Consider the following 26,243-nt stretch of genomic DNA (forward strand, 5'->3'; position numbering starts at 1 on the left):
AGGAAATTAAATCTCTCTTCAACTCATTGAGAAAGATTTTTGATCTTTATGAAAATTGACAACCTTTTAGCGAAGTTGCCTTTAAAAAAACACACAAGCTTTAAAAAAAAATCTCTTTTTTTGTCAGAGAATTTTAGACATAAAGGTAACTTTTAAATCTTCTAGGCCGGTGGTTTAGTGATGTGTTTGGAAAGGATTGTGACCCAGTAGAGATTGTGAAATCTTTTTAATGGATTTTGACTTTGTTTTGATGAAATTTAGAATAGAAAATGTCAGCCTGCATTGTATGTAGTAATGGTAAGTTTAGGTACGTGCGTGCGTGTGTGTGTGTACATATTTATCTACATGGATGAATGTAGAGATTATTACTAAAATGTGTTTCTGACTCAAGGTCATGGTCAAAACAGTGTGTAACATTCAGTAGTCTTTCCCTCTACACTGTATTGTCCTTTTATAAATGATTTATTTAAAAAAGAAGTAACTTCTGATTAGCATTCTATTTAGAAGGAATACTTTATTTACTAGCTTTTTCATATTTTTGTTTTACAGTGATAGGTGAGGGCTCTCAGGCAGATACGAGACCAGCCCTCGTAGGCTCTGGATGTCATAAAAGATAATACTAAATATAAAATCTAACGTGAAGCATATTTTGTTATATGTCTAATGTTTAGCGGCAAGCACTGACAGTTGACAAGTTATAGGGTCAGTCATCTCTTCGAGTCCCCTCTCTGTCCCTTAATGGCTAATGCTTTGAACTAAGCAGTGTCTCTGAGCCTTCATTCTCTTATTCATCAAATGATATCATAGTTTCTACCTCATAAGGTTGTTGCAAGGTTTAAATAAATACGATGCCTGGTATGTATTACACTCAGAACAACTTGCAAGCTTTTATTTTTGATGCTGATTACATTTGAAACTCAGTACCGTGTCATGTGTGCACAAGTACATGTCTGTGTGGATGTGGACGGACTGTGGTGTATATCTCCATGTCTAACCAGAATATCCATCCATACGCCTTTGTTTTTTGTTTTGTTTTGTTTTGTTTTCCCAGGGTTTCCTAGTCTTGAACTACTGGCTACATGGCTACCAAATGCCTAAGGGAGTTCTTCACAGCTGAGTTATGAAGCTGGAATTGGTTCTAGACGCTGGGTAGATGCAAAGCAGCCTAACTCTTCCAAGTACCAACATTTCTCACCTCCGATTCCGGCCTCTACTTTGAGAAGGATACCTTAGCTTCACCGACTTCCAGTAGAACAGAAGCCCATTTCCTCCCCCCATCAGTGAAAAAAAAAAAAATCTAATGCTTCAAATGTAAATTGTTCATATAAAAGGAACATACAGTCTGTTTTACAGAAGTAAATCGACCATCAAGAGAAGACGGGCCTCTAATTTATATTGCTTTGCACTTTGGTCTGATATTAAGAAACAGCATTCTTCTTTGGTGAAATTTTGGGTGCCAAACACCTACCCAGAATGTCCAGGGCTTTCCTTTTCAGAAGTTAGCATTCTCCTTTTGACCGTCCAAGTCATTATGAATTCTGACCTGTGTTAGGAACATGTTGGACAATGGAAAAATTTCTCTGGATTGTTTTAGTAATATTTTTTGGATTATACTTCCTTTCTGTACCAATTTCTTTTAATTTAAAGAACTATAAGCCAGGTTATATTATCTCCCAACAGGTAATATAGCTGTTTTCTTTTATTAACTGTTCTCTCTGTACCCCAGCCATCTCCTGATAATTGGTAGAGTAACACTTTTACACGTGTGCTTGCCTCCTAATTTAAAATACTGTATCCGCATGTAGATATAATGTACATAACAGTTTAACCTCAAGGTTGCTGGAGTCAGGGCCCCTGTGCCTGAGACACTAATACAGAGTGTGTTCGCACTTAGCCATGGGCTGGGCTCAAGAACCTGATACCAGGGTTGATGTGGATTACCCTAGGACCCTTCCTGCAGTATTCATATGATATTTTTATTTTGTCATTGTCATTTGTGTGTATGTGTGTGGTGTGTGTGTTTTTAATGGGAATCTTGTTTTAAAATGTAATTTCTAAAGTTTAACACAAAATGTTTTATTCGTTGTGTAGCATACATAATAGAGAGGTACCTTAAAATTTTTTTGTTTGTCTTCTCGTCATAAATACTCCTGAGTACTAGTGGTCACTTCCCATGGTATTCATTTGACTTTACTGTCAAAGATCATTATTCTGTGCATTAGTAACCCTGGAAAGGGAGGAACAAGAAGGCCCTATTGACTGGGTTTCGTGGCTCTGGAATGCATGCATCCTGGCATGGATGTCGCATCCTCACCAGGGTGTTAACAGGGCCTGCTTATAATGTTGGAGCACGTTATACAGGTCAGGTTGGTTCAGAGGCCCATCTCCAGTGGAAGGGTACTCCTACGTGGTGCAAAGCTTCAAGCTCATGAATACCATTCCCGTCGTCTCTGGTGTCACCTGCTGCTGTGGCCCTGGCAGGTTCTCAAAACTCCCAAGTGCTCTGCAGCCCGAATGTGTGAATGGCACTATCATGCTGACCGTGCACGGAAAGGACTTTGGCATTCGGTTGGCACTCCTTTTCCCTTGTTCAATATTAGGTTCTGATTTGCCCCTTGCCATTGTTTCCAAAGATTAAGGACTGTCAGTAACATTTTCAAGGACCAATAAGAACCTCCTGTTGACTAAACCTCTTCCCGTGGAAGCACACTCTACTACTAAAGGGAAGGGCCCTGGGCTCTGTTTTGTCCTTTGCATTGAGAACGGTGTGGGGATCAATGTGTGTGTATGTGATTTGTTTCTTGGGTTGGCTTGGCTTTTTAGTTTTTCTTTTTCCTTTTCTAAAAATACATCCTTTCCTCCCACATGTTACCAAATTAATTTCTATTTTTGAGCAGTTGAGTCTCCAAGTGTAAAAAAAAAAAAAAATAAGGAAATCTCTATTTGTGAGGTAAATGTTGTAAGCTTGACAGTGGTTGTGGAAGTGAGTTAACTTTTACCACTCTCCACATGACAGCTTTATATCAAACTGGTTAGGAGAGCCCAGGGGTGCGGGAGGGGCGGGGGGAGAAGGCAATTCTTCTGAACGAATGGACTTTTTGTTGTTGTTTTTGCATGTTTAATATAGAAGTTCTTGTTCCTTGGGAGATCATGGCCTTCGAATATGCACACAACCTTTGAATTGTGCCTACTAAATTATAGCAGGGGACTTTGGCACCCAAGGAATTCTGACTTTCTGGGATTATAGTAGTAATTCCCAGCCGTACCCTGGACTTTATTTTGCTAACCATAATTGAGCAACTGTAAATTACTGCTATATTAATGTTTTAAAGCACTGGGATAGTCTAATTCTAACTTGTAATTAATTATGTTTGCCAATTATCTGTTTGAAATAAATTTGTGTCTGAACAGCTATGGAAACTGTTAAATTGTACAGATATTATTCATGACAGCTTTGTACTGTGGAATGTGCTTAATAAAAAACAAAAAGTTTGACTTTTGTCCAATAAATTGCTAAGTAATGTCAATAAATCAAGTATGAGTATTATGCAGTACACCTAATCTGGCTTCATGCAATTGTTACTTCAGCTACTAATTCAAAGCCAATACTCTTAATAAAGTGTTGCAATACTCTGATGCTCTGTTAAGAAATTTTTCAAAAAACTGTTATGTTCTTTCAGTAATTCATTGACATACCATTAAAGTTGGTAGTTCTAAAAAATCATCTGCTCTGTAAAGTGGAGTTGAAAGCAGACTGCTTTCTGGCTCTTGGGGGGTTTGTGTGCGAGAATGCCAGTGCCTGCCTGGGGGTGTTTCGCTGAAAGCTCGCTTTCACCTCAGGACCTGGGAGCTAGCTTCCCATAAGTTCTTAACTGCTTCACGGGTTACTGGAAAAATAGGAAGGGGGCCCCTTTGGTGTCCTGAGTGGCTCTGAGGGTGAGCGGATCCTCTGGTTCTGGAAGAAGCAGGTGGCCATGTGAGAAGCGCCCTTGCTGCCTGCTCCCTGTGAGCAGCGGACGTGGAATCGTCCGTTTCCCACGCTCGCAGATGCACACGTCATGGGTTGAAGACTAGCGGGTTGAGGACTCCAGTGGGTGGAATGCCATTGGCTTGTGCAGGGTTCTGCTCTGAAGTCCTGGGTAGTAGCGGAGGTTTCCCGGTAACTGGCTCTCCCCCCATGAGCCCACCAAGTTGGTAACGTGGACCTTGGGGATGAGAGTACTTATATACAGTGTTGCCTCCACCCGTTTTTCTTGTAAATGTTTTAAAAATAAGTAATATGCATGTGGTTAAGAGAACCTCTTTGCAAGCCATAAGAAGACTAAAAAGTGATACTTTCACCCTTGACCTTCAGTCCCCCACTCGTCGTCATCCAGTTTTTTGTATATCCTTCGACAGTGAGTAATACTCTGTGTATAGCAGGCTATGTGTATGTATACACCCATGTGTATATGATACATGTACACACCCCACCCCACCCCTCCTAACGGCAGTGGTAGTGTGCTATGCGTGCGGTGCCGCGCTTCGCTTTTTCATCTCCTATTCATAGGGAGATCCCTCCGTGTCCATGCATGTGATTCTGCCTCCTATGTGGGCACGACCGTGTAATATTTGGTTACCATAATTTATGTACCAAGTTCCTTGAGGTGGAGTTCAGGTTGTTTCTTGCCTTTTCCTATAGCGACTATCATCTTTCACAGCTCTTTCTATCCCTGCCTGTGCTAAGTGTGAAAAATCACTGGGATTTTGGGCTCATCACGATGAACAGATGTTGAGCCCAAACACTGCTGCAGAGCGGGAAGGACCTCAGGTGTCAGGTGGTCTTAACCTCTCCGGTCGCCTCCGACCCTCACAGTGTTGGTGTTCAGTAAATGAAAGTTTCTTTCTTCCCCAACAGGTGAGGTGTTAATGCAAGAAATTCACGGCTACAAATGCATTCTGTATCGATTATGGAGATTCTAAGAGAGGTTTTGTAGAACTCCTTGGATATATAATCAGAGCATAGAGTAGTGCTTTGCCATTTCAGCCTGTTGGTTTTCTAGTTAATAAGGAGAAAGGAAGTTGGACCATCTGGCTAATAATCCTTTTACTAATTAGCTGTGTGGCAATACCCCCTTTGGGGTCTTAGCTTCTCCATGTATAAAAGAAGGTGTCACTAGCTCAAGTCCAGGAGGGCACATTCCCCAGCTCTGGCTTGCAGGAATGCAGACCCAGTAGTGCCACGTCTAAATTTTTAAGAAAGACTGAAAATCCAGTTTATGTAGAGACCCAATTTATAAAAGTTGGCAACTTTTTTTTGGTGGGGGGAGACTTCTTAAATTCAATCACTGGAGCACCAGTTTGCCATCCCTGAACTAACATGATGTTAAGCATTTCTAGTAGTGACTTCTTGAAATACTGTGTCTTAAGTTTGGCAACTGAACACTTGGGAGAATAGAAGAGATTCCAGAGAAAAGGGACAAATTGAATGATATGCCTTATGACAAAGTGACCAGCACACACAATGTCTCAATAAATGTTTCTTTAGGAAAAATGACCAAACAAGGGAGGGGTTTGGAAAGGCAAGAGGAGGAAGGGGAAGGAGCCAAGAGCTGGCAACCACCGTCTCCAATCACATTGTGAGTATTTAGACCAGCTGCCTGCTTTTGTGCTGCGACTGAGTTTGTGTTACGGCAAGGCAGGCTTGAGGCCCAGGATCGACTTGGTCTTCCAGCTGGAGGAAATTCTGGGAGCTCCAAGACCTCCAAGCTCCTGCTTGTTTGTTGCCTAAAGCTGGGTCTAAGACCTCATAGACACTCAAACTTGGATGTGGGATGACTACGTACATGGCTATCTTCAGGTGCTTATCTGCCCAAAGATGGGGTGATATGACCCCACACATGAAATGTACTGAAATCCTAATCCAGTGCTTAAAAATTTGTATTGGTTAGGTGTAGTCATGTGAAGGAATTATAGTGCATGTCTTAAGTGACCTTTTGTGTGTGCATGTATAGCATGCACTGGAAAGCAGAATCCTATAATTGGAGTTGTGTTGTTGATTGCTTTCAACTTTGTGGCTTTTTATTCATCCTGTCTCCAAGTTTTACTTAATTGTATTTTTCAGAGTAGGTATGTTGTTGGACTGGCCTGGGAGTGACAAGACCAAAGACTTAATCTGTAGTGGGACATGCCCCAGGAACAGCCTAAAACTGGTGTTCTGGCAGGATCTCACAGAGTACAACTTAAGCTCCCTCCACCTTTTATCACCATCTTCAGATCCAATGGACCTTTCCATTCTTCCGTGTGTTTTACTTTCAAATACCCTGCGGCTCTGGGGGGTTGAGAAGGAATGCTCTTAGAACACTGCAGACTTTGGGACTTGGTATTACGCCCAGAGATATCCTGTGGGGGTCACCGGTCTACGGATGGCAGAGAGGAAAAGAGCGTGAGCTTTCGTGTCACCAGACCTAGCTTGAGATTGGAGCTCTGCCCCCTAACTGGCAGCAGCCCCGGGAGCAAGGACATTCTCTGCCTTGAACTTGAGCTTCCTCGAAGAAGTGGAGACGGTATTTTAAAATCACTGTAAGAATTAAATGACATAACCTAAAATGCCTTGTCTAAAATCTAAATATAGATCTACTCAAAGCACTGTACCAGTACCTGATATACCTTCAATGCCAGGTGTTTTTGGTAGCTTCTCCTGTGGTTTTTAAGCAGATGGTACACAATGCCCAGAGCGGAGAAAGGTATAGTAAAGGTTAGGGCTCAAGGTGGTGTGAGATGAGACAAAAATCAAATGTGCCTCGGCAGCCTGAGGCCCATCTGGGCCTCTTATGGGGCAACACAGGAGCTGACACTCGGAAGGAGACTGACGGTCCCCAGCGAGGACGTTAATGACGCTGCTCAGTGGGTGCAACTGAGGGAGAGAGACCAGATGAACAGTACCTACGCCAAGTTACTTTTGTTAGTTTTTAAGAATAATCCAGCTTTAAAAGTAGTCAACTTATATTCTCTGGGGGTATTTCTGGGAAGAGGATGAGACCTCAACATGCCAACAGGTTCCGTGAATTGTAGTGTCTCCCAAGTGGACGGGTGAGAATTTCACGTCCTCAGTGTGCGCGCGCATGTGCACGCGCGTGTGTGTGTTCGTGTGTAGGTGGTGGGGTGGGGAGAGGGGTGGGCGATGCAGGGAAGAGGGTGGTTCAACGCCAACAACAGCGGCAACAAGAATAAACATACCCACCGAATAGTGAGTGCCAGGCCTGCTGGGAATGGCTTTACACATGTTGTAATCCTCACAAAAGCCCTGTTGTGTATGTTAGGACCACTTGACAGCTGAGGAAACTGGGCCCGGGTCTGTCTTGCTTGTGAGCAGCTGGGCTTAGCCTTGATTCCAGCCTGTCTTGGCTGCCACCGCTGACCTCTTACCACGCGGCCCTCGCCTCTCCCTCTCCATGTTCCCCGGCCACCGTGATCCGCAGAGTCTCCCTGAGGAGCCAGGCCTTCTACTGAGCAGTCCCCTTGCATGAACAGACCCTCTGCACATCTTTCCTTCCCACTGGTGTGTCCCGGGCATGCATTCTTTGGTCATTAATGAATGTGCACCTGTGCCTTCAACAATGCACAGTTTGGTAGGGTGCAAGGAGCAGGGCAAGATGGGTGCCAGGGGCCCGACTGTGGCCATGCTGAGCAGTGGGGGCTCTCTTCTGGCAGCGGTGGGCAGCCGCTGGTGGGTTCAAAGCTGGGGCTGACCAGTGGACAAGGCTGGTATCAAGATTCAGGAGAGGAATGTTGAGGTCTGGAATAAGGCAAAACACTGAGGAGGTGAGGGAGGGCGGTTTTGGGGGCGGTTGAGGGAGGAGGAGGTGCTAGCGAGGCTGCCGCGGTTGGTTGGTGTGTGTGTGTGTTTGTGTGTGGTGTGTGTGGTGTGTGTGTGTGTCCTGCTGCCGCGGTTGGTGTGGTGTGTGTGTGTGTGTGTGTGGTGGGTGGTGTGTGTGTGTGTCCTGCTGCCGCGGTTGGTGTGGGGGTGTGTGTGTGTGTGTGTGTGTGTGTGTGTGTGTGTGTGTGTGTGTGTCTCCTGCGCACCACTAGGTGGGGCTGTAGGGAAAGGAGACACGCCCTGCTCTCAGGAAGCTTCCAGTCAGAATAGACAATACACGGTGGTTGCTACAGTGCCCACGCACCCATGAATTCACGGGCTCAATCCTGATGGCCGTAAGGGCCGTGAAGAGATGGCGCCTGGCAGCAGGTGCAGCGGACTGCGGGGCATCTGAGCCAAGACCTCAGTGATAAGCATGAGCCAGCAGGGGAATGTTCCAGGCTGGGGGAACACAGAGGCAAAGGCTGTGAAGTGGGTAGGCCCGCCCTGAACAAATGGGCAGGAGGGGCGCTTGGTCTCCCAGGTAAGGGAAGGAGGGCTTGGGTAGAAGGGTGACACGTTCGGATTTGGACATTGCAGGTGTCTGAGCCGATAGTCGAGTGAAGCCACTTTGGACTGTCTGGAGAGAGGCGAGGGGTGGCTTTCGAAGAAGAGCCCAGACAGAGTCAGGAAGAACGTAGCACTTAGGATGGGGGCACGGGGGGACAAGCTAGCGACAGAGGCAGAGAAGGAAGAGCGGGAAAGGTAGGGGCGTGATACCCGGCAGTCTTGGCAGGGCGGGTGGACGCTCCGAGGACTTGGAAAACCTTCTCTAAACAGTTGCCTCGGTGCTGCCCAGGCCTCCTGGGGAACAATGGCTGTCCCCTCATCGTGCCGCAGGACACCTAATCCTGCTTCCCCCTCCTTCAGCACAGCGCCCCATGCTCCTGATGGCCAGGCTCTGGCGGCAAACAGCAAACAGCCCGGCCCGGCCCTAGCCTCTCTTGTCCTTGGGAGTGTTCCCTGCAAGCCCATCTGCACAAACAGACGGGGGCCAGGTCTGCGCCTTAGGAATGAGGAGATAAAAGGGACCATCGGGGCTTTTTCCACCAAAGGCGAAAGCATTTTATAGAACGGGCTGCGAGTTTTTGTTTCAGGAAATTTCATCATGTCTCCAAGAAGGGGAGGGGTAAAATGAGAGAGGGAGAGGGTGGTGGTTGGGGCGGTTGGGGGGGGGGAGTTAATTGGCCTCAGATTTTCTCACTCCCTTTTCATGTTGGTAACACGAGGCGGCCCAGGTCAGCCTCAGGTCAGCGACGTTTGGGCTCTTTAGTGCCCCTCTGTGAATACCTCATTTCTGTAATAGTTTTTCCTTTAAAAACAGCTCTGCCTTCTTTGGCAGATGGTGACATTCCATTAGCATATGGAATATTTTTCAAAACACATCCGAAAGCATGTCTCTTACAGAGGAGACTGGGCAAAAGCAAATGAATGTTTGAAAAGTATGTTGGGAGCAACTCAACATTTAACAGAAGGCTCCCACTCCGCCGCCCCCATCCCACCCCTTCCCACCACGGCTCCTGGATTGTTACTGTAACAACAAGAGGAGAGGATTTTCCCCCAAAGCTTGTCTGTTGGCTGTACTATGACCATCACAATACATAGAAGGTAGCTAGAGAGAGCCTGAACCCAAGAGGATAAAGATCACATATCTAGGACTGGAATGGACATTGGCAAGCCTTTGTGGATGTGGCATTGGGGGTAGTGATGGATGCTTCTTGTTCACTGAACACCTTTTGTGTGCCAGATGCTGTGTGTGGCATACACTGTTGTCTTTCCTGCTGAAATCCATCCACTACATGGTGGGCAGAGCAATCTCTTGAACACGTAAGTCAGATCATATCACTGCCCTGCCCAACACACTCCATTGTACTGGGCGTTGTGCTTAGTTAGAGTCAAGTTCAAACTCCTTGTTATGACCTGCAGCAATCTAGCACCTGCCTGCCTCTCCAATCATACTTCGCTGTGTCACTCCCACTCCAGCTATGAGGCTTTCTTTCCATTCCTTATTTCTGCCTCAGGGCCTTTGCATGTGCTGTTCCCGCTGCTTAGCATGCATTTCCTCAGTTATTTATTATGGCTGCTTCCTCATCATTCAGGTCTCAGCTCAAATACCCTCTTCTCCAGGAGCCTTCTCCAACCAGGTCATCTAAATTATCCCTAAATTACTCTCTATTGCACCCTGTGTTTTATTTATTCTATAGTACTTACCATTTTATTACTTTGCTTACTTGTATTCATTCAAGACATATTTATTGAAGGTCTACCATGTGCCAGGTAATGAGATAGGCAGTGACAAATGTCCCTGCTCCCAGGAAGCCTACAGTATGACATGGGAAGGCAGGTGATAAACAAATTGTATATTTTCTGACATCCCTTATCAGGGATGTAAACTTCCTGAAGACAGACACCTTGTTTGTCTTCTTCAGAAGCCATTTTGGGATGTGGTAACCACAGAGCTTATGGAATCATAGTTCCATGAAGGATGGGACCCCATTTTATAAACAATGGTATGGAGGGTAGAACAGGAAGTGGCTTTCAAAATGGCAGAGGAAGGATCTGAATCCACTTCTGTCTGACTCTGAAGCAGGAGCTCCACAAGGCCTGCCGGGTCCACGGCTTCTTGCAGGGTGTTTCTCCTACTGCTTCCTTTTCCCAGCCCAATGTCTGGATCCTCCCTGTCTCCCCACATCCCTTTGACCTATCCCACGGCTGTGCCTTCAGCTTCCCACTCTCTGTGTCACTTTGGGCCATGTCCTTCAGCTCGCTGAACCCGTTTCCCCGTCAAAATGAGAATTTAAACCACAGATTTGCAAAAGCTCCAGAGATTCTATTATCTTGAGTTCTGATCAACCAATCTAAATTGGGTTCAATAACAGTTTGAAAAGTGATTTTGATTTCTGCATCTCCAGCTGAATAGTAACGTCAAGGTCCAAAATGGTCTCAGCGGCTACCTCTTTCTCAGACTATTGTTTCTAGCCCTCTACTCTGCTGACTCTGTTGATCCACGGATAGAAGCCCACATCACACATGCCTGGGAAAAGAAGGGCATTTATTGGCTCATATTACACATGAGCCCAGGAACGGGCTAGCTTTAGGCATGGATCCGGGAGCCTCCAACTGTGTCATCAGCCCTTGGGTCTCACTCTACCTCCCTGTCCCTCTCTCCTGTCTCATGGCCTCATTTCCAGACAGGCTCTCTCCACACATGGTGGCCAGGTGGCTGCTAGCAACCCCAGAAGCACATCCTATCCTCTGAGTATCTCTGGTGGAGCAATATCTCTCTTCCTGGCAGGCCCAAAGAGTCCTGGACTTAAGACTCCTTGGCTCAGATTGGGTCATGTGCCCACTCTGAAACCTATCACTGTGGTCAGTGGAATGGGATGCTCTGATTGGCCGGGCCTGGGTCACATAGCCACCCTGGAGCCAGGGGCTGGGGGTCTATCCCACACAAACCACACAGACTGAGAAGAGAAGGGAGGCAGATCCCAAAGGAAGATCAGGGTGCTGGGGTCCAAAAAGAAAGGGGAACAGAGGCTGGGCAGATAACACCCAGGGTCTGATGCTCCTGCCGCTAGGCATATGTTTTCCCCATGGGGAATGACTAATTTTGCATTTCTTTGAGGCTCAGCTCAAAGGTCACCTCCTGCCCCATCCACAGAGCAGGGACTAAATCCTCCAGGCCTGAACTCTTCTGATGCCTTACCACTTTTCTCCTTAGTGTTGTAGCTATTAATGTGCACGTCTGAGGACCTGCGGGTGGAGAGGGTAAAGAGTCCGCCTTTGGGGCAGAGGGTTTGGGTTCAAATCTCATCTCTGCTGTTTATTGATCACCTAGGTGACCAAGGAACTAGGCCCTTCTTTGTAATCACTCCTCCCTCCAGGACCTGCTTGGGGCATTAAGTGAGCTGAAGCCAGCCCAGCCTGGGTTCACAGAGGGCTTTTAATTTCCTTCACACCACAATCTGCCCTTGGTCATCTGTGTGTCCCCAGCCCTGATCACAGGCACTGGTAAATGTGTGTGTTGAATGAGCAGACCCACAGTGTGATTCCAGAGCTGTCCAGGTACCCTAGGGTCTCCCCTTTCATGGCACTGAGATTCCACAGTGAGCTCTTCAGGTGAAAAACCACAGGCAGAGACTCTTGAAAACTCTTGAGATGTGAATTCAGCACACAAGGTGTGGGCTGTATGACCCAGTGCAGTAGTTCTCACACCCATTTAGAGTTTGAGAACCACCAGGCTGGTCAGGGAAGACAAGAGAGAAGTCCAAATGCAGACACTCAGTCATTCAAATGATTCTGCTCTTAAAAGAACTATCAGGAAGGATAGAGACTGAAGAGGGAAAAAGAAGAGAAAATGGTAAATTCTGAATTTCAAATTGCCTGCAAGGTTCACTCCATTCTGGCTTAATCTGCAGCCTTATTTTATAACTTTAATATGTGTCCAGAGACTTGTTTGTTATGGGGAGAACAAATGTGACCATATATGTAAGTGCACCGAGGACAGTGTGTAGCACGAGGTGGGGGCTCAGTGAATGTGGTGGATCAAACCCAAGTCTTGCTCGGTGGTCTGCCATATGATTCCCTGGGTTGCTGCAGAGGAGGTCTCGGCCGCCTGGATCCCTTGGGTTGCACCAAACTGGCTCTCACCCTCGCCTGGAGACATTGGTCACTGACATGTAGGTCCGAAAGCCTGGGGTCAAATTCGGGCAGCGTGTGATGAACTCTGCTGCTGCCGCCACCATCTCTATTACCCTTTGGCTGGGGAGTAAAATTCAGGCAAGTGAAGTCGACCTTGGTCCCTTTTCCCTGAGTCTTGCTTAGCGGAGTATTATTTTCAAGACAAGTACATAACCTCCACCACCCCACCCCCTTCCCCACTCTGCCAGCCACCCAGCCCTTGAGTCAGGAGAACCGTGGCATTGTTATTCTAGGAACAAGATTTTATATTGTGTTTTTGCAACGCCTTCCATGTGATTTCCGGGTCAGCCATGTCAAACCTCTGGGTGTGACTTTAGCCATACTGTATCCTAACTGCAGAATCTCCTTTGGGGAGAAAGGCAGCTGTGCGGTCCAAATGGTCCTAGAATCCAGAGGTGCCTCCGGAGGTCGAGGGCTTCCTGCCCAAGCCCAGGCCCCTCCCAGCCGGCATTTGGACCCTCGACTCTCATGACCGAGGTGGCAGTTCTCCTGACTGTGGACTCTAAAACCGCGCCTTTCCTTGGGCGAGGTCGAGCCACGGCCAGCAGCACTGGTCCTTCATGGAACAGCAGCTCCCTGTGCTGACCCACGGATTAGGAGCCAGGACTCCGGGTTAGCCGACTCCGGGCTCTGCATGGGAATGTTCGCAGGTCAGGAATCGAGCGAGGTTTTTGCTGTCACATCTCTTCGTAGCAGTTCATGAATCTTCACGCCATCGCGCCAGTGTTAACTCCTGTTTCTTGGGCATTTTTCTTCTGCCACCAACTTGCCGCCTCCCTCCCCATAGCCCAGTTGAAGTCGAGCGACAGAGACTACGCCTCTCAATTACTTGAAGCTCCTGGGTGGAGCTTTTTTGTTCCGGCCTCCTCATAGGTCACCAGCCAGCCAATGGGTGGGCTGCCCTTGAGTCAGGTGCCCATCTTTTGTCCAATCCGTGGCCATCCTTTGTTCAAGCACAGCCTGAACTGCGGTGGCCTTGGTGGAGTGTTTCCTTTAGGGGAGTGACTGACGGATAATGTTAAGAATTGCCTACTCCTGAAATGACTTGGAAGTCTTAAGATTCAAGGGGCAAATGTCCCTATTCTTCATTGCATGAGAAGGCTCTCCAGGTAGGCTGGCATTCACAGAACAATACCATTCCTTCTGCCGCAGTTTCTCCAAATCCTATCCATCAGTGCAGTATCTCCTGGAGTGTGACTTTTTTTTTCCCCCCACAATTCTAGTGTTGTGAAAAATAGACTCCAGAGCCCCTTGGAGTAGTTATAAAAATGAAGGGGTGCTCCAATGAAATTAGAATGAGCCATACTGAGACATTTAAGGCAAGGTTCTTGGGCCGAAGGGCCTTAGTCTGTCGCCACCATTACTTGGTTTCGCTGGATCAGCTTTTACATCTCATTTATATCCTATATTTCATTTTCTCTATAGTTCCCTTGAAATGTTTCCCAATGTGTATCCTCTGGGATGATAGTTCCATGGAATAGTAAATAAATATTATACATGAAAAAAGATTCTGTGATCGAGTTTGAAACATATGGAGTTAAAGAAAGTCAAACGGATTTTTTTTTAACTGCAGGACTTATCAGAGCCTTTAATGTGCTAATGCATGCTGTTACTCCCACGAAGGTATAGAGACTTTCATATTTCCCACATTTATTTGATTTTGGAACCATTTTTTTCCCCTATGAGTATTTCACAGGACTAGTGTTCTGAGGAGAAACACACTGAAAAAGGCTACTTTAGATCAAAAGGGAATACTATCTTTCCTTTTTGTTGGATATGTGGGATTTATGTAATTTGCTTATTTGTCTGATCCATTGTTGCCGGATGTGGGAAGACATGCATGTGTCACTGGATGAGACTATCTGTCTTCAGAGAGATTGCCTTCTCTTCTTGTTGGTCCATTAGTTATGGACTGGGGGTGTTATAATGATGGGGAGGGTGGCTGCAGGCCCACGAGGGGATTACGCATAACCTGTGTGTACATTTTGGGCAGCTTCTTTGGATTGGGTTGGAGTCACAGCATTGCCTACCCTAGGAGAACATCATGAAGTATATAAAATTCCCTAATAGCCTCGTCTTTGTCTTCAAGTATATAGCACTTTAAGACCCCAGGGAAGCTATGGTGGCTAAAGGACAGTTTGGTAGGAGTAAAATATTGGGTGGTGTATTACTTCTGTGTTTCTCAACCTCAGCACTATTGATGTTTGGATGGGATCATTCTTGATCAGAAGGGGGGCTGTCTTGTGCACTGTAGGATGTTTGGCAGCATCCTTGGCCTCTATCCCCTAGGTGCCAAGTAACACACACTGTCTCCCCCTTGCACCATTGTGACAACCAAAAATGTCTCCAGACATTGCTAAATGTCCTCTGGGGGGAAAAATTACCCCTGATTCACAAACACCGCCTTAAGGAAAGCTTGACCAAAGTCTGTGAAAGGTTTCAAAATGTATTACCATACCTTGGAAGAAGGAAAATAGTGCTGTCACACTCAGAGCATGTTCTGAGAGCCTAAAGAACTGCCAACTCTTTTTTAAGAACTGAAACTCTCCTTTTGGACATTTTCTTAACTCATCCTTAAGGCTCAAGTAGCTGCTGTGGTTCTTGTTGCAGGATACAGAAAACTCAACCCAAAATGGTCTAAGCAGGAAAAGGAATTTTTTTGGCTCATGAAACGGTATAGTCCAGTGTAGTGTGAGCGTCAGGCACAGCTGGATCCAGGTGCTCAAGAATATTTCCAACTCTTTGCTTTGATTTCCTTGATATTGGTTCCATTCTTAGACAGGCTCTTTCCGTGTGGTAGTGAGATGGTGGCTAGCAGCTCTGGCCTACTCCTCACTACAACACATCTGGTGGAAGAGGGAGAACTTTTCCCTCACAGTTTGAATGAAAGTCCTGTTCTGGGTTCCCGTTGGCCCAGGACACTATGCTACTCTCATTAGCTACCCCTGACTCACACACCTGTCCCTGGAGTCAGGGGTGGAGTCAACGCCAATTGAACCATCCAGTTGGGAATGGGGAAGGGATGGTTCCCCAGAGCAAAACTGTGATGGTTACCTGTGGAAAGGTTGATGGATGCTGGCCAGGCAAGCACCTCTATTGCTCATTCATTAATGATAAAAATGATAACAACAGCTACCAATAGTGGCAGCCCCCATTTGTGGAGCATGAATGCTCTACCAGATCCTACACTGCATTATTCCTAATCCCAGGCGGTATCTTGAGAGATAGCTGTTGTTATCCCATTGTACAGATGGGTAACTGGAGACTCAGAGGGAAAAGAAATGACATAGCTAAAGTTCCATGGCTGGACAGTGGCTGATCCAGAGCACCACTTTGCCTCTTGCAGAGCCCCATCCCTAACCACATTTTGCTCTGCAACAATCCAGAAAGTTTCATGGGGTCTCTTTGGTGATATTCTGGAAAGAGGGATAATGGAGGGCCACCACCCTTCAGGTCACTGTCCAACCTGTCCAAAATTCTCTTGTCAGTGGGATGCCAGTTTGTGACAGTAAATCCTAGGGGCCCTTCTGGACACAGCAAGACAGGGAATGCTTGGTTGGCATTTTCACGCTTGGTCCCGTTTTGCCTGCTTGGTCCCTTTTCCTGGCTTCCTTCTTTTCCCACTGCTGCTCTTCTAGCTTCACCCCCCACCCCCGGGTGCATTATTAACAATAGCTAACATTTCTTCATTGCTTACCGTGTGCTAGGCATCGTGCCAAGGAATTTCCATGACATAATTTCATCAAACTTTCTCAAATGTCATATGACATTGATGCTACTATTATTCCCATTTTACAGATGAAGTAACTGAGACTTGGAGAGGCGAAGTGACTTGCCCACGGTCACCCTGGCCGTAGATGGGAGAGCTGGGGTTTGAATCCATGCAGATCCCATTGCCTTTACCATGACACAACACTGCAGAAATTGCAAACCCGTGGCCTGTGAGTCAAATTTGGCTTACAGATATATTTTGTTTGGCCCACGGAGCACTTTAAAAAAACATTTGAATTAGTTGCCAATGTTGAAAAATTGGGAACCTGCACATTAAAAAACAAAATCCGTTCTTTCCTACTTCTCTTGAAAAAAAAAAAAAAAAAAAAAGATTGGCAACCCTGGGCCTGCATTCCTGCCGGGCAGAGACTGGGTGGAGCTAAGAGCTCAGTCCCAGCTGTCCCCAGGGCCACAGTCCTTATCGCCCCCTCTCGCCTTCCCAACACCGAGGCTGATGTCATCTGTGGAGGCTCGTCGTGTGCGTGTTCTGTCATTTTCTTTATGCGCTTCCTGTTTTACCTGCACAGCCTCAGAGCATCCGAGCTTGCTGCCCCGCCTTCCCAGATCCTGACCACAGTGGCTTGGGGTTGCTGGTAGTCCTCCACAAATTTGGGGGGAGTGTCTCTCACCGGTGAAGGTCTGACTTAGGCCCTGGAGGAGTTGGAAAGAGCCCCATTTTTCCTCCAGGGCCCCAACCACCGCCCCCCACCCCCCATCCACCGCCATCTTCTGTTTATTGACCTTGCGGGGCCACTTTCTTGGCAGTGCTTACCTTGGGTACCTGACTGTTGTTTTTCTTGCTCCCCTCAGAGCCCCCTACCATTTTCTCCCTAATCCTCCTCAGGAGAACCATCACTCGGATTATCATGAAACCCGAGTGCTTGAGCAGGAGGCACAACCTTTTACAACCGACGGACCATTTCATTTCTGCCCAGTTCTGTTTGTTTAAACTCTTTGCTGGCAGGACCCCGGCTCAGGGGCAGAGTTCCACAGCGTTCTCGGGCAGATGTTCTGGCCTGTTGCAGGGGCCCACGTTAAGAGCCAGGACAGGGCGCCTGGGTGGCTCAGTTGGTTAAGCGACTGCCTTTGGCTCAGGTCATGATCTTGGAGTCCCGGGATCGAGTCCCACATCGGGCTCCCTGCTCAGCGGGGAGTCTGCTTCTCCCTCTGACCCTCTTCCCTCTCGTGCTCTCTATCTCTCATTCTCTCTCTCTCAAATAAATAAATAAAATCTTTAAAAAAAAAAAAAAAAAAAAGAGCCAGGACAGGAGAGCTGGTGGCTGGGATCCAGGCTGTGGGGGTGGAGGGCACCTCACAGGTGTGTTCGAGGAGGAGAGGCGTTCAGGATGAAAACAGTAACTCACAATACTTTGTAAATGGGATTTCCAGGCCCCATTTCATGCCCGAGAACACTGCGGCTCAGAGAAGCAAAGACACTTATCCAATGTCACAGAGCTAGTTGAGACGGGAGGAGGAAAGAAATATTTTTTGTTGTTTACAGCATGAGGCTATGCCACATTTCAGGTGGGCAGGTGACGATGATAGCGCCTGACAGGCACAGTGGAGGGCTGAAGGACACTGTAACCTGTCAGGAGGCCCGCTGGCTTCTGTTAGAGCATGGCCGCCTTGCCTGGCCTCACCTGGAATCACAGAATGGGTACGCGTGAGGACGCTGGCCTCAGCACAGACTGAGTCCTGGCCCCGCCATTGACCAGCGTGAGCTTACAGGAGTCATGTCACCTCTACGAGCCTCAGTTTCCTCATCTGCGAGATAGGAGGGGAGGCGGAGAGAAGGAGGAGGAGTAGTTTATAGGGCTTTTGTGAGAAATACATGAGACGGTGCTGTAAAGCACAGAGCATGGAGCTTCATTCAGCGTGAGGCCTTGCACACAGCCGGGCCTCAGCAAACACCATCCAGAGTCCTTTATGGGAGGCAGTGGCCAGAGGCCAGGTTTAAACTCCAGCTCCTCAGCGTCCTACACGTGTGCCTTGGGGACCATCACATGCCCTCACAGGGTTCTTGCTTCCTGGTTCGTAAAGCGGGTGGGTGGGGGATAGTCCTCCTCCGCAGGTTTGTTGGGGGATGAGAGGGTACAGCACTATTACCAGTACTCAGGCCTTTCTCCTGCCCAGGCTGGGGCTGACCTCTGAGGCATCAGGATCACACCCCCATTTCCTTTCCTCCAGGACATCAAGATGGCCAGGACGGGAGTTCAGTACCGCCTCACACACAGACCTGTGGAGCTAGCCAGCTTCTGCACTAACAGGAGCAAGAAGCAGAAAGCCAGGCAACCTCTCTTGAGCACCTACTATGTCCATAAGCTTTGCCTACATCAGGAGTATTACTTTCTTAGTCACAAATTCAGGCATGCAAACATATCACCTTGTTTCTGGAACGCAGGCTGACAACTGGTTCCCCGGCTCCCAGAGCTCCTTGTGTGGAGCTTCATCCTGCTTCATCTGGTCATTTTCTGGCTTGCCGCCCTCCAGTTCAGGGATTTCAGCTCCGTTGATTGGGTTTACAATTCAGTCACAGTCAAGTTTGACTGTCCCTCCTCCCCAGGTTCCTGTCTCCTCTTGGAGGGGTGCCAGTGGGGGGGGTCCGCCTCTCCCTTGTCTCTAGCCTGGCCCCCTCAGCCTGGGGGACTGCTCTGTCAAAGTGGTGGCCTTGACCTCTGGCTCATGCTGGCCCTGGAGCCCTGTGAGATCTCAGAGACCCCTAGCCCCTGAAGGTGGCTGGAGCGCCAGCAGGAGCCATGCAGGAAATGCAGGGACTCGAAGCTCTCCTCCTATTGTTTCAGGTGCTGAGAGACAGCACTGCCATCTGCATAACCTCCCCCCCAACCTCCCGTGCCCCTGGGGTGGGGACACATCAGTCACTCCATATTCCAGGAATGCTGCTGCCTGTTCACCCATAGTAGGGTCTCATACTGGCAACAACCCTTGAGGATTAGAAGCAGTCATGAACCCATTTTGCAGAACTAAGTGCTCAGGGAGATGGGTTAATTGCTTCAGGTCATTCAATGGGGGAATTCAGCATTTGAACCCAGGGCCATTCGATTCTCACGCTTGCCCTCCTTTTACTTCACAGCACTGTCTCGAAGCGACTAGTAGCAAGAAACCCAAGTTCTGATAATAGGAGAAGCTGTGTCTGCTCAACAGTTCATAAAAAGTGCTTCAGAGTCTGTCCATTTCCATGGAAGAGACAGAGGCCCCGGGGAGGAGACGTGACTTAGCCAAGGTCACAGAGCTAAGAGGGAGCATCAGGATTCAGGCTCCACTTTCCAGTGCTGGGCTCACTGCTTCTTGAAGGTTTCTGGGCTAGGGAAGCCATCGCTTGAGTTTGAGGATGACACGGATGTCCACTGGATGTCATTATTTCTCTACCAAAAGCGAGCTAGGCCTTCTCCTTGGCAGGAAAATTGGATTTTCCCCCTTCCTTGGGCACGGAAGTTGCGAATGGGATGTTCAGGTGTGGACTCCTTCTCCGTTTGGCTTAAAGACAGGGAGGTAAAGCCTGCTTCCTGGTTTTCCAGGGTGAGGAGGTTCTGTGCACAAGCTAAATCTCTCCCTCGTGGAGACCTGTGACCACTGCAGCCCTTCTTCATCCTCTATGGCCCTCCCCCACAGCCTCTGCCCAAGTCCCTTCACTTCCTCTCCCTTCCCCCAATCTCTAAAAACATATTCTTCCCAAACACTCTCTCCACATGGGCAGAGGGATGCCACCTCTCTCCATAGGCCTCATGTCAGCTCAGAGCCATATTCACTGGGTAGCGATGCTCTGCCAAGACCTGTGCTGCCCGTTCCCCGGTGCCGAGGATACAGAAGCAACAGGAAATGCCGGGCTGGACAATTTTAACTTGTGGAGGTCAGGGAGCTGCGTGGAGATTACAGGGAAAGGAGCGTGGGCATTTCTGGGGAAATCATGAGGAGGAGGAGGATGGGAGGAGTAGGGAAGGGCATGTTCAGCTGAGGCACAATCTGTCAAAATGAGAAAGGGTGTGTGCGTCAGGAAGTGGTGCATGATTGTAGCCTGGAGTGAAAGACAGGGTGGGGTGGGAGACAGCCAGACTGTCACAGAGAGGAGCTTCCTTGAAGAAGAGGCCTGGGGTCCCTGGCTTCACCCACACCACCTAAAGAATCCACCACCTAACCCCTGTCCAGGCACACTCACATCAGAGTGAGGAGAGGCCAGCGTTCAGCATTAGACAGACCTGACCTCCTGTCCTTCGATCCAGCTCTTTGCAAATGACCTTGGGAAGGTCGGCTGACCTCTCTAAGCATTGGTTTTCTTATGTGCAAAATGAGAACACCATCTAGGAGGCTGTGGTGGAAAGCCCACATGATAGGCTTTCCATCATAGATGTGGGAAGTACTTTGGACAAAGCAAAAGAAAAGGCTATTCTGGTGTTTGTCAAATGAATTTATGGAAGCATTTATCAAAATAATCTTCATTAAATACTCCAAGAGTGAGGAGTATGACCATGACCAGGGGACATGCAGGGAATGGGGAAAATATTTGAATTAACCAGTGGGGATGAACTTGGCAATAACCAATTGTTATGGGAGGAATTGTGTCTCCCCCCTTCTGAAATTCATATGCTGAAGCCCTAAACCCAGTATCTCAAAATGGAACTGTATTTGGAGATAGGCTCTTTAAAGAGGCAATTCAGTTAAAATGGGGTCATTAGGGTGGACCCTAATCTACTATGACTGGTGTCCTTATAAGAAAAGGCAATTTGGATACGCAGAAAGACACCAGGGACATCAGCACAGAGGGCAGATCGCGTGCAGACAGAGGAAGCAGGACGTCATCTGCAAGCCAAGGAAAGAGGCCTTACCAGAAACCAAACCTGTTGACACCTTGACCTTGGACTTCCAGCCTCCAGATCTGTGAGAAAATAAATTTCTGTTGTTTAAGCCCCCCAGTCTGTGGTATTTTGTTATGGCAGCCTTAGCAAGCCAACACACCACTGAAACCTCATTTTACAAGAGCTAAGGAAAGGAATTTATTCCTTTGTTCAACAAAACTTTCCCAGATGCCTACCATGAGCTAGGCATGCATCTAGCTGCTGGGGAAAGTGCAGTGAAAGAGACAGGTAGGCAGATAGGCAGCCTGACAGAAAGTATGTCCAGCACTTGTATGTCTAGAGTCCCTTGTCAGTGGTCCACCAGGAGCCCAAGATGAAAGCCAGTCATTTTACTCCAAAGCATCTTTCTTTCTTTCTTTTCATGACCCCTAGTGGTCTCCTCAGGACTGAATTTTCTCATGTGGTGTGTACACCTGTTGTATTAATTAGGATGTAGTTGGCTGCAAGTAATAGGGCAATCAGATATCTAACGGTAGCAAGAGCAATAAAGACATCTTATACTATATATCTGCAGGCAGGTGGTTGGTCATAGGTTGGTTCGATGATCAAAGTTCACATCAAGTACTCTCTTTATTCTGCTCTCCTCCATGTATTTCTTTTAAGAGTCCAGCCTCATCACTTCATAGCCTTAAAAGGCTGCCATAGCTCAGAGCATCAGTCTTCACATATCATGTTCAAAGCAGAAAGTAGGGGCTTTCCATGTATTGGGAGGAAAGAACTTTCCCAGAGGCTTTAGCAGACATCTCTTTGACCAAAACTGGGTCACAAGATCAGCCTTAGCTACAAGGAGGGGAAAGTGAGTATTTAATAAAATAAAGGGGACTGTGGGCACCCTGGCTTTCTTAGATCTATCATGTGTCCCCTAGGGCTGGGCACAGCCTACAGAGATGGGAGTTCTGTTAGCAAAGGCAAAGAGGGAGGCTGGCTGTTGGGGGCAGGGTGGCACCTAGGTGTATGGGCTACTCTTGGCTCCATCTCCTCTCGAAATGATTACATTCTGGAAGCGAGGGAGGAAGTCCCATCCAGCCCTTAGAGTAACACTGCTGTTGTCGCTGCTACTGATGGGCAGAGGGAGGTGATAACCTGAGGAGTGGGCATCCTCAGTACTGAAGGAGGAGAAGCCTTGGGCAGCAGGGAGCGTGTCATGCCCTGTCTCTGGCCCCCGGGCTCCAGCGGAGGCCAGGCACAGCAGGTGGGCTCAGCAGGTGTTTGTTCTGAGAGTGAAGGAACCCATGTGGGGACACATGAAACTGCGGTTGCAGAGATCACCGCCCTGTCACCCAGTGTCCTTTATCCCCGCAGTGCCCCAATGCATTCCTTCTGGAGCCTGGTTCCAGTAAAAATGTTGTCTCTGCCGAGGTTTGAACATGCTTTCTGTTGTCGGAAAATGAAAACTATGCAACCCGATGTGTTTCTCTTTCTGCCTTAGCTGCCAGAAGCCAGAGCCAAATGTGTCGCCCAAGTTCTGGGGGCCGTGCTCCCTGGTTTCTCAGCAGCGCCCCGCTTCCTCCAGAGGGCGCTGTTCAGGCTCACCTGCCAGTGTCAGAACGTCGGGGCCCCTGCACGCGCAGTCCTAAGGGTGGGCGCGGGGGGGGGGGGGGTTGGTAGGGGGCAAATCAGAACGAAACTCAAGTGCTTGGCAAGCTCACCTGGGAGCGCAAAGGCATCGAGCCTGCTCAGGTGTCTTCTGAGGCTCTGCTTCCTCTGATCTTCAAAGGGAAACTAGGGGAGAGGAATGGGTTCCGTCAAAGCTGGAACCAAACATTTTGGCTATCTTAACGACCACTGAATCACCGAATCCACCGTATTTTTCCACTTTCAAGTTTTTTTCTGGGCTGCTGTGGAGACACGCCCTTCCTGGGTTTAATGGCTTCGCTGTCAGGCGGTGGGGAGGAGGCGTGTTTACTTTTCGCAGGGAAAATAGCGGTTAACGGTGGGACGGGTGGACCTGATTAGTAATCGGGTGATTTATCCCATGAACGTTCTTTGGGTTTTCCTGATGGTTTGCACTTGAACTTCGGCTGAATGAAGCAGGAGGAGGGGTAGGAGGAAAATGGCTTTCAGGAGAAAAGGGTGCGGCTGGCTCAGAGCGGGACAGGTGGAGATTTGCCCAGATCACAGATCCAGGGAAGATGTTGTTCCATCCGTTGTCCCAGACTCTTCCTCTGTGTTCGTTCATTTGCTTACTCTCTCACTCAACTGCATTCAGGGTTTCCAAATTCGGAGCGCCTTCTCTGTGCTGGGGAACCAGCATACCTACTGAGCCCCAGGGGTGCAATGTGATGAATAGGCATTCCCTCCTTCAGAGGGACACAGATCGTCCCCAATAGGGGTGTGTACAAACGACAGGGGGTAGCAATAGTTAGCACCTATTAGGTGTTCTCTATCTACCGGAACACTCACTGTTCCAAGTGCTTTTCATGGACTAAGTCCTTCATCTCATCAACAGTCCTGGGAACTGGGTCCTGAGGAAATGAAGGCACAGAAATGTGAATAACGTTCCTAAGGTCACACAGCAAACAGATTTGCACCTAGGCAGTCTATCCGGCTCTTTACCATCATGCTTTCCTAGCTCCACTTTGGCAATGAGCTGGGTTGGCCTCAAAAGAGAAGGATTTCCAGAGAGAGTGATTTGTAAATCCGGGTCTTGAGGAGGGAATAAGGAAGTTTCTGAGGTAGAGGCAATGGCAACACAAGACCCCCGGCCCGCAAGGTTGAGAGTGCCACAAGCTGCAGGGGCGGGAGGGAGGAGAGACGGGCAGGCCCAGATTATGCAAGGAAGGGGGGTGCGATGGTCTGATTCTAAATGAAGAAAGAGCTCTTGGGCAGCTCAGTGGAAGCTGGATTGTGGGTGTGGGTGGATTAGAGCAGGGCAGTTTCAGCCTTTTGGCACCCACTCTACCTTTTGCCCCCAAAGCCCCCAGGGAATTTCCATCCGCCTCCCAGCCTTGCTCTCAGGCCACGTGGTTTGGACGACTCCCGCTAGACTTGAGTGGTGGGCACATGACTCAGCTCTGGCCAATCAGCTTCTTCCATCCCCCTGGTCGCAGGGATTGGCTCAGGAGTGTGCATGTGACCCAAGTCAGGCCAATAAGAGAGAGACTCTTTCTTCTGAGGTTGCTGAGCTGGGGACGTAAGCCTGGAACCGCAGGGCCGCACTGTCCCTCTGTAGAATGGCACGACTTGAGAACAAAGCTGTATTCGTTTGCTAGGGCTGCCATACGTCCCCACAGACTGGGTAGCTTAAAGAGCACATATTTCCTTTTTCACAGTTCTGGCTGTTGGAAGTCCAAGATCAAGGTGTCAGTTTCTTCTGAGCTTTCCCCTTGGCTTGTCCCTGGCTGTCTTCTGGTGTCATCACATGGTCTTCCCTCTGTGTCTGTGTTCTAATCTCCTTTTTCCTATAAGGAAATTAGTCATGTTGGATTAGGGCCCACCCGTGTGACCTCATTTTACCTTAATTATCTCTTTAAAGATCCTATCCTAAAATATAGTCATATTAAGGTATGAAGGGTTAGGACGTTAACATATGAATTTTGGGGCGCCTGGGTGGCTCAGTTGGTTGAGTGTCCAACTCTTGATTTCGGTTCAGTTCATGATCTCAGGGTCGTGAGACAGCCAAAAGTCAGGCTCCAAGCTCAGCGGGGAGTCTACTTGAGATTCTCTCTCTCTCTCTCTCTCTCTCCCTCTCCCTCTGGCCCTCCCCTTACTTGCATGCATGCACATCTCTCTCCCTAAAATAAGAAATAAATCTTTAAAAAATATATGAATTTTGAGGAGACACAATTCAGCTCATAACAGAAGTCAAAACAGAAAAAAACATACAAAGGTAGGGTGAGAGACTGAGTCCTGAGTCCTGGATCCAGCTGTGCCTGAAGCTGAACTAATACTATCGTGGACTCTACATTTCATGAGCCATTAAATACCTAAGCATCATTCTCCCCTTTTTCTTAAACTAGTGGAATTGGCTTTCTGTTATCACATCTAAAGTTCTTGAGTAATATACTGGGGAAACAGTTAGTAAGATGGTCTACCTCTAGTTAAATTTCAACTTGCAAGATAGTGCTTGTAATTGCACCCAGGTCTGTCTAATTCCAATAGCCAGAGGTAGCAAATACAGAAAAATATCATCTGAGTTGGCACCAGCCTCCTCCCACTTAGGCAGGAATTCCCACCATAGCTCTGAAGCCATGTGGGACAGAACTGAAGAAACCTCCCTTACCACCACCATTTCTAATGCGTAAAGTAGGCTAGGGGGCTGGCAGGTAAAAATAAAAACATAGTTTGGGGTTAAAAAGGCTTTCGAGAAGGGAAGAAATCCTTGTGAGAAGCCTTGGGCGGGGCTGTGAAGAATGAGCTCAGGATGACTCTTCATAGGTGGCCTCTCCCTGAGAGACGCTCAGATGGAACTCAGAGGAGCAGCAGCTTGGCTCAAGCAGATTGGCAGGAGCCGTCCAACAAACACTGCGCTGCGCGTGGCTTCTTGAGACCTTCTGTGGGGTGCTGAGCAAGGAGAGGCCCTGGCTGAGGCGGTCCCCATCCGCCACAGGAAAATGAAGAGAAGGCAGTAGAAGCGGGGTGAGGGGGGAGTTCCGCATCTAGTTCTTTTCGATCTTGAAGTGGATGTCCTGACTCTTCTGTGGTTTTGATCTCTACCACTGTCACTGCAGCTGAGTCCAGCTTGGGGTCTCTTTCAGCAAAAGAGGGATTTTGAGGGGCCTCCTGCGTACTAGGCCTTGCTTCCTCCTGGGATGCTCAGAGGTGGTCCTTCTGGTGGTGAGATGAGGGCACCACAGCCTTTGGATTCAGACCCACCAGCGTTCACTTGGAGCTCTGGGCCCAACCAGTCCGGTGACTTGTGCTGATTGACTTACTCTGGCTCAGTCCCTTTTATCTTCACCCTGGCAAAATGGCCCCAGATCCTTTCAGTCTCACAGCCTTCTCATGAAGCTTAAGCGAAACCAAGTAGTAATTAAAGGGACAGCTCTGGAGTCTGAGTTTAA

At 48.1% G+C, this 26,243-nt stretch overlaps 1 protein-coding gene across 8 annotated transcripts in view; it reads left to right on the forward strand.

Annotated features, from left to right (window-relative positions):
- The window catches only part of FBXW11 (F-box and WD repeat domain containing 11), a 122,221-nt gene extending 118,585 nt beyond the window's left edge, over positions 1-3,636 (forward strand). For all 8 annotated transcript variants that reach the window (XM_027605307.2, XM_027605310.2, XM_027605312.2 and 5 more), the window contains one exon: positions 1,052-3,636. The gene's annotated coding sequence lies outside the window, so the exon portion shown is untranslated. The remainder of the gene's footprint in view (positions 1-1,051) is intronic.
- Positions 3,637-26,243: the final 22,607 nt, after the last annotated feature.

Source organism: Zalophus californianus, chromosome 5 (genome assembly GCF_009762305.2).
Source record: "Zalophus californianus isolate mZalCal1 chromosome 5, mZalCal1.pri.v2, whole genome shotgun sequence".
Classification (NCBI taxonomy): Eukaryota; Metazoa; Chordata; class Mammalia; order Carnivora; family Otariidae; genus Zalophus; species Zalophus californianus.